Below are 9,646 nucleotides of genomic sequence, written 5' to 3' on the forward strand. Positions count from 1 at the left end.
TTTGAAACTGTCAGCCTGTCATCTGATGAAGCCTACATTTATAAAGAGGAGCAGGGACAGGGCTCTGGATGCTGCATCACTCTGATTGATACTTTTTTTTAAGGAAAATGCCTGTTCAGGAATCATAGATACAAAAGCTAATCCCACACAGAGCTCTCCCTCAGGAGGTTTAGGAGACACAAGATGAGAGAATGCTTGCTGATGGCAAGAGATGAAAGATGGGGTGCTTCTGATGTGAGGCTTTGCAGGAATAAAGAGTGGACGTTTTGGTTGGCCCGTGACAGAGTATAATAAGCTAGAATTGACACAGAGAACATTTTTGGCTAGGAAACAAACACCTCAAAGTTCAAAAGTCTATGTTCCAGTAAGGTAACCACAGTTTTACAGTCCCCACCTGTAATTTTTAAATCCAAAAAGCTCTGACAATCATTTTTCTCCCTTAGGTATACATCAGACATATTGGAAAACACACGAATAATTTTTATTTATCCCCCTTATGAGACTATGTGTAGATTTTACTATAGAAATATTAATGTGTTTGATTATAGGTGTAGTCCTCAATGCAGAGATTTTCTAATATTTTATATACTAATTTCATTTATTTTTACAAACACCACATTGGTCTCCAAAAAATGGAGTTATAGAACAACCTATTTCCAACTGTTTCAGGCAAGGGATGGTGGACTTGTAGTAACTGTGAGTGAAGAGGAATTATCATGCTGTGTATGTTATTTGTTATGTGCTATTTTGAATGCTAAGTTTTAAATGTTAGAAATTTGATTCAAAGTTGTCAAGAATCATTTTAGGCTTTTAAATAAGCCAATGAAATAATATTTTAATGAAATTGCTTTGTGTTACTGAGTATATATTATTTTAAAATTCTTCCCCAAACAGTTATGGAAATTGTGATTTTTTTCCTTTGAGGAAGATAATGATGTCAGATGAACTGCTTTGGAAAGAAGATACTTACATATATCATTGTTTCCCTGTGAAGGTGTGTGGGAGAAACAGGGTGACAGAGAGCAATTTCAGATTGTGTCTGCTCCTTGCTGAGAGTCATGCCGTGTAAATACGGTCAGACTTCGTTGCCCTCAGACGACTCCTCTGAAAATGCAAGAATAGATTCTTGAAAGGAAAAAGGACAAGTTAAAAAGATCAAACTGTCATTTTTATTTTATTTTTGTTCACATTTCTTCACGAAAGAAAACTGAAAGGGAAACAAGACAATTTCGTTTTGCTTAGGTGAAGAACGTTATTGAGAAATAGTGGTGTTGATTTTTGCTTTTGGTGTGTGCTCACTCACAGTAAGTCTATAAATTCTGGCTTTGGAAATCGGCAGCAGGCAGGGCCTGTATCAGTGGTTTTTTCTTAGACTGTCTATGTAGTCTGTGGTGTTCTTGCTTTCCCATTCCTGTAATTGTTGATACTATGTCCCCATGAATAAAAGTGCATTTCATTTTAATTATTTATATGTATTTCTTTTCACATTCATTCATTATTTTATTTGTATTAAAAATTTGATATTTTCATACAATATAGTTTGATGGTATTTAGATCCCCTCTTCTAACTGCAAATCCCTCCACTGCTGCCTGCCCAATTTAATGTATTTATATATACATGTATTTATATATATATATATGTGTGTGTGTGTGTGTATGTGTGTGTGTGTGTGTGTGTACTTATATAGCAGCCCATAGAGGTCTGTTTTGTATCCCCAAATGGTCTTCAGTGTGAGTCCATCCAATAAGCCCACCAAGAATCCCATCCCTGTAAAACACTGTCTGTCTCCCTCCTAGTAGTCATCAATTGCCAAAAGTTCCTTAGGTTGGGTTATAATTCTTACCCACTTCCCTGTATCTATGCTGGGATTTTGTCTGGTTTGAGCTTCTGTAGGACTTGTGCATTGCTGTAGTTCATATGAGTAACTGACCAGCTGTCTGGAAGACACTTTTACCTTGTGGTCATTCACCCCCTCTGGCTCTTACAATCTTTCTACCTCCTCTTCTGCAATGATCCCTGAGCCTTGGGAGGCAGAGGTTGGAAATAGGTGTCCTATTCAGGATACACACTCTGTGGCCTCCTGTTCTCTGCACATTGGCCAGTTGTGGGTTTCTGTGTTAATCTCCACCTATCTCTTCATAAGGAAACTTCTCTGATGAGAGTTGAGAGATGTGTTCATCCTATGTGCGGATGTTGCACTGAAGATGTGTCACTCAAGGTTGTGTCTCACAGACACTTACTCTCTGCATTTGACCAGTTCCGGAACTCTGTAATAGTCTATGTATTGCAAAAAAAAAAAGGATTCTTTGATGAAAGGTGAAAGGTACAATTGTCTGTAAATATGAGGATGCATATTTAGAATTAAGTAAGAATTACTTGACCTGGAGATATGGCAAAAGTAAGTTTTTCTCTAGAATCTATGATTTCTCCAGCTATGTGTATTTGGCTATGTTTATAGTACACACATAATTTTCCTCCCATTGAGTGGGCCTTAATTCCAATTAGATAGCCATTGATTATCCCCCAAGATAAAAGTGCCACTACTGTATCAATAGCAATAGTTTTCTGGGTCAGTCATTGTTGTTTATTAGGCTTCACAGCTGGGTAGGACCATTGATTGATTTTATCCACTGGCATTTTGTGTAGTGTCCTCTGATACCACGAGAGCTGGTCTCCAGGGAGGTGGCTTCCAGGTCAGTGCCAGCTCCATTGCTCCAAGTCCTGTGTCTGGAGTGTGGCCTCTCTTCACCAGTAAGATCTTACCTTCAAGTTCTGGGAGGCAACCAAGGACTGTGGAAATAGCCTGTGCTATTTGGGGAGTCTTTGGATTACCCTGAGCAACAACTGCCTGGCACTTAGGGATTTGTTGTTGTTGTTGATGATATATAGCTTTCAGTTATACACAAGCACTCCCATTTTTATTTTATGTGTGTTTTTCAGTAGGAATTTGAGAGAGTGGGGAGAGCTATATAAGGGGAGTGAGAGGAGAGATAAATAATGCTTCAATTGCCAGAAAAACCAAAGGTTTTTAAGTTAATTTATTTTTTAAATTTTATTTATCATTTTTATTTTATGTGTATGCGTGTATTGCCTGCATGTAGGTAAGTGCACCCATGTTGTGCAATGCCCTCGAAGGTCAGAAGAGGCTGTCGGATCCCTTGGAACTGGAGTTACAGATAGTTGTTAGCTGCCATGTGGATGCTGTGATTCAAACCCGGGTCTTCTGCAAGAACAACCAGTGTTCTTAACCACTTAACCATCTCTCCAGCCCCGATTTTTAAATTAAAAGCACTTGGGAATCAAAGGCAGGCACTTACAATTAAACTATAAATTGGTACATTTTTCAAGTATTTAGTAACCACCTTACCAGCGTTCTTAACTTTACTCCCTAGAAGGTTTCAATCCTTAAAAGTCTCTTGAGGAATTCAGAAATTTCATCTAACTAATAGTCTATGGTGTTCTGAGTACTGCGTTTGACTTCAGAAGGACTGACGTATAATTGCATGTTTACAGCATTTTATGTCTCACTGGAGTCCAATAGTGAATGAAGCAGTTCTTGATGGTGTTACCTCAACAAATTAACCTTTGAATATTTGACACTTTTTCAGTACTTGGTTGTGAAATCCACGGTCTTACATGCCAGTCAGCAGCTGTGCCATTGAGCTACACTCCAGCCTGACATTCTTAAATTATTTATGAATGCAAAAAAGATGGTGCTGCTTCTTAAAGAAATATTTTTCTTGTTTTGTAATATCCAACATTAGTGGTAAAATATTTGACATAGCAGAAATTCCTGGTTAAGCGTTAGTTATAATAATATCCACTGAGGTTTTTAAAGCACACACATACATTATCCCAGCTAAAATACTCTGTGCTCTCCTATTGTCAATATTCAATTTTATTTATTTTTAAAAATATTTTATTTATTAGTTCTATGTTGTGTGTTTGAGTGTATCACCTGCATGTATGTGAGTGCACCCATGCCTTGCAATGCCCTCAGAGGTCAGAAGACTGCATCGGATCCCCTGGAACTGGAGTTGCAGATGGTCGTCAGCTGTCATGTGGGTACTGGGAGTTGAACCTGGGTCCTCTGCAAGAGCAACCAATGCTATTAATCACTGAGTCATCTCTCCAGCCCCTATTGTCTATATTTTATATAAATGGAAACTAAGGATTGACAGAGGTGACTTGAGTTGCACAGAGGCATCATACCAAGCCCAGAGCACATGCTCTGAACAGGAGTGCTACAAGTTCCTCTGAGTCAACAATAATCACCAAATAGCCATAGAGAAATAACCACCAGTATATGTTCTTGTACTGAGTATTTCCCCTGATGTACATATATGCAGTACATAATTGAAATCATAGTGTATCGTGTATTTACCCTCCATGATGGCATTTTGATGGTCAAATCTCTTAAACTTAATGTGGGGGTGGTTGGAGAGAAGGCTCAGGACTTAAGGGCACTGGCTGCTCTTTCAGAGGACTGGGGTTCGATTTCTAGCACCCACATGGTGGCTAACAAATGTCCATAACTCCACTTCCAGGGGATCCTACACCATCTTCTGGCCTTAGCACAACATGGGTGCATTATCACAGAAAAGGCAAAACAATTGCATACATAAAAATAAGTAAATAAAAAAATTAATAAGATGACAAAAGAGCCAGTACATGCTAATCCAGAAAGGCAGCCTAGTGCTATCTAGATAGAGACTTGAGCTGCAAACCAAGAAACAAAAGCAAACTTCAAATCATACTGTTCAAATTATCTTTCATGGGCTTAGACCACCTTGAGGCAGAAGGGCAGTGTCTCTAGGTGTGAGTGATGGAGCTGGACTTGCTGTAGAAAATGAGAAAAATGCATTAAAAATGATAAACTTGAAATATGAGAATGACCAGCTCATATCAATCTCTTAACTTAAAAATTCTCTTTTAAAAATAGGATATTCCTCATGAAGTAAATCCTGGGAAAAGAAAAAGAAGAATCTTCTAATCCTGGGAAGTCCATTAAGTGTTAAAGTTAGCGCCTCCTCTCCATTTCCCTCCCTTCCCTCCTTCTTTTATTTTGTTTTTGTTTTAAGACAGTTTCACTTTGTAGATCAGACTAGTTTGGAACTCACTGTGTTGATTAAGGTGGCCTGAAGCTCATGGTGATCCTTCTGCCTTAGCCTCCTGAGTGCTGGGAGTACAGGTGTGGGGCCACAAGGCCTCAACATTTTTTCCCTACAACAAGCTGCAAAGCAAACTCTTAGCTGTGTTTTGCAAATGAATACAACCAATTTCAAAGAAATTAGGAAATTTGTCCATGAATACTCAAATCCCACCGCTGGCATAACTATTACCAACATTTTTTGGGCACCAACTATCTGGCAGGCATATTCCACCTTGATTAATTCTGGTAACAATTCTGTTAACTAATTATAAATACTGACTGCCTTTCATGAATAGGAAAACCTGACGCTTGAAACCATGCTAGCCTGAGTTGAGAAGTCAGCCCCAGTCTAGTGTGAAAGCACAAGCTTTGACCAGAGCACCAACATGTAAGAGGAAATGGTTCAAAACAGAGCACAGAACTCAAAATGAAAATAGCATTTTGCAGGGATGGAGAGATGGCTCAGCAGTTAAGAGTACTGACTGCTCTTGCAGAAGACCAGGTTTCAAATTCCAGCACCCACGAGGTGGCTAACAACCATCTGTAACTTCAGTTCCGGAGAGTCAATGTCATCTTTCATCCTCTGAGGGCATTGCATGACACGGGTGCACTTACACACATGCAGGCATAACACTCATACATAAAATAAAAATAAATAAATAAAAAATTTAAAAAGAAAACAGCATTTTGCGCCCAACTGGAATTTATACAAATCCAAGAAGCTGAAGATGGCTCTATTACACTGACTGCTAGAAGCATTGTCCTTTGGATGTCTGTATTGCCTGAATGAATGCTACAAGTGTACACTTGTAGAAGGCCATATAAACCAGATCTTTCTAGTCCTTCCATTGTTTTTCATTATATGATAATTAACCTATAGAATCAGAATGGAGCAGTTACAAAGTCTAGAAATATTAGACCTCTCAGACTCATAGTACAGAAACTTCTCCCATGTCTTCGTTGGTCTTCCTGATTTTTATGACTTAGTTTAAGAGTTTAAAAAACGCTGCTTTTACTCTTTGCTTCTTTCAAATTTTCTCTTATTTTGATCATTATACTTGAAATCATATGGTAGGTATGTCATTGATTTTCGGGAAAGAATGTGTGATATAAGCTGCTTCTGCACATAACAGAATTGTAGGGTTGTAATAAATTATGTATGGCTTCATTTTATATACTATTTGTGTGCATATGTAAATGCGTGAATGTTTGGGTGTGCACAAGCGTATTTGGAGGCCGGAAGTCATCACTGGGTATCTTCCTCAATGGCTATCTACCTTAATTTTGAGACAGGCTCTGTAACTGAACCTGGAGCTCTGTTTTGGCTAAATTGGTTGCCCAGCAAGTTCCAAAGATCCTCCTGTCTCTTCCAGTGCTGACATTACAGGCATATCTTGTCATGCTTGGCTTTTTATGTGGAGGCTGTGGATCCTTGGAGCTCTGTTTTGGCTATATTGGTTGCCCAGCAAGTTCCAAAGATCCTCCTGTCTCTTCCAGTGCTGACGTTACAGGCATATCTTGTCATGCTTGGCTTTTTATGTGGAGGCTGTGGATCCACACTTAGTTTTTTGTAGTTTGTGGTGAGTACCTTACCAATTGAGCCATCTCCTAAACCTCTGATTAATACCATATTTTCAGAAAAATAATTTTCTTTATTGCTTTTGTAGATAATTGAAATGTAAGCGTGTCTGCAATAGTCAAGATTATTGAAATTTCACAAGAGCATATGGGCTGCAAATACAGTTTATTTCAATCATCATGTAGTAACTATGAACAAACACAAAATTTACAATAAAAGAATAATATCTCAGATTTATGACAATTTGAAGCTTTCATTTTTTTATTCATGCATCATGTTTACATTTGAGAATATGGCTCATAAACACCTAAATTTCTTTTGGAACTAACACTGATTATCAGGCTCTGAGAAGATATGCTCCTTGCTTAAATCTTCTGATTCTTGGGGCCTTCAGACTATATCTTGATACAAGTTTAGAAAAAATATTTCCAGTTCTTTTACATCTCTTTCACTTTTTGGAATTTTTACTTTTATAAGATTTAGAAATAAGTCCTTAAAAAAGCAAAACAAGAAAACAAAAAAACAAAAAACCAGGGTCTCCCTAGTCCTAGCCTGTCTGGAAGTCACTATGCGGACCACACTGTTCTCGATCTCACAGAGATTCAGCTGCCTCTGCTTCCCGAGGGCTGGGGGTTAAAGGCTCATACCAGTATACAGGCATAAATTTATATATGTAACTTTGTTTTAATACCTGTTTCTGTGAAATAAAGTGTACACATAGTACATAATTTTTAAAGCAAAAAATGGAATGCAGTAACAAGTGAACCTCCCTCTCTATACTGCACCTGCTCCCCAACCTAGCTAAAACTCAGCTTCTTCCAGTTGCTCTGTGCCTTTCAGAGTCCAGGAAGTCATACTTATAAATGGATGCACTTTATTTTCTCTATTACACAAATCAACAGTGTACTTATATTCTTTTATGGGATTATTATGCTTAGTAATATATTTCATATATCTATTCATATCAATTCATATGTCATTGCTACATTTAAAAACACACACAACCACATTCCTTTGTAGTGATGTTACAAAATTTAATTATCTGCCTATTGATAGTTAGCAGCACTAGTATTAATTAATATTGACAATAATCTTCTATGATTTCTTCGTGTGCTTCTTATCATGGTGTATTTCTGTAACATCATCTGGAAGCTGGTATCTTATAAAGAAGTTTCCAAGGGGAAAAATGGCGGGCTTTTAAGTTTTTCAAGACAGGCAAATTTCCATCTACAAGGGCATCAATGTTTGCTCTTAGCCAGGACATATGAGAGCTTTCACTTCTCTTACATTATCTCTAGTATGCTATATTATGAAATATTTTATCTTTAAAATATGAATAATTGAAAAATAATATGCTGATGTGAATGTAGTTTGTGTTTATGACTCATGAATAAATCAGGTTTCTTTTAGATTATTTAAAGGTAAAGTATATCTTCTATATAGCTCATATGTTCACTTTAAATTCTTTGAGGATTATCTTTTTTAAAAATTTAGTATAGAATGGTAAATATTCCCCTCAATGGAAAATCCACAAAAACTCATGAGTAAATCCGGTTTCTTTTTGATTATTTAAAGGTAAAGTATATCTTCTATATAGCTCATATGCTCACTTTAAATTCTTTGAGGATTATCTTTTTAAAAAATTTAGTATAGAATGGTAAATATTCCCCTCAATAGAAAATCCACAAAATAGCTCTCCTTGTATTTAATAAATATTTAATATTTAACAGATAAATTATTTGACATCTTGACAGACATACGGAACTATCAGGAACACCAAAATATGCAGCAAAGGGGCTCACACCCCCTGGTGTAAAAACTACATGACCAGGCAGGCAGAGTGAAACAAACCCTGTGGTGTGGTGGGGGAGCTGCAGTTACGGAAGCTTTAGGGGCACTGATTGATCTGAAGCAGAGTGGGGACATCAGGGAATTCCCATGGTGATGGCTGTGACTTCTATAGTTCAGTTTTCAAGAATGAATGAAAATTTTCAGGGTCAGAGAAGCATTCAGGTGACAGGATAGGAGGCTAGGAAAATCCATTTAGGACCATGTTCCCATTTTAGAAATGTTTTTGCCTACTGAACAAATGTGTCTTCCCTGAAATTCTCAGGCATTAGTTACTTGGATGAATTGACTTCATATTCCTCACAATAAACAACTCATGCTTGCTAATGATGAGGTAAAAAGTTTTGCTTCATTGACTCACATCGCACTTTTAAAGTTGTCTTATTTATATATTATATGCACTTAACTTATATGCACTGTATTTGTTTGAAATAAATTCTTAGAGTTATTTTAGAAGTGAAGAAAAATGTCTAGCTGTAGAAGCAAATTCTGAAAGTGTTATCTGTTTGAGACTTAGAGGAAGGGGTGAGAAGCCTGTGAAATTAACCTCATCTCAGACATTATAAGAAAACAATCTTAACATTACATTATTTCTTTCCCACATTTTTTCATTTTTTCGAGTCTACTAGGATATCCCTCTAGTGAGAGAGAAGTATTGCTCTGTAAAGTAGAGGTGATGAAAGAAACCACAGGGCAGGATTGGAAGTGAATCTAGAGGCTGAATTTCAGGCAATGGTTCTGCTGAGAAGCACAGTTTGCTCTCTAGTGCAGGCAGTTATGAATATGTGTGGCCCGATAAAATGGTAGCATTTATTAAGCAATGGGCATTGCATATGTAAATATGGAGTATCACCTTCAGTTCAACTCCTTTTTAATCTGTATGCTTTTCTTTTAAAAATTATTGAATTTCAGGGCTGGAGAAATGGCTCAGCGGTTAAGAACTCTGGCTGTTCTTGCAGAAGACCCAGGTTCAAATCCTAGCACCCACATGACAGCTAACAACTGTCCGTAACTCCTGTTCCAGGGGATCTGACAGCCTCTTCTGTCCTCTGAAGGCATTACACCA

Source organism: Nannospalax galili, unplaced genomic scaffold (genome assembly GCF_000622305.1).
Source record: "Nannospalax galili isolate Female #2095 unplaced genomic scaffold, S.galili_v1.0 scaffold1084, whole genome shotgun sequence".
NCBI lineage: Eukaryota > Metazoa > Chordata > Mammalia > Rodentia > Spalacidae > Nannospalax > Nannospalax galili.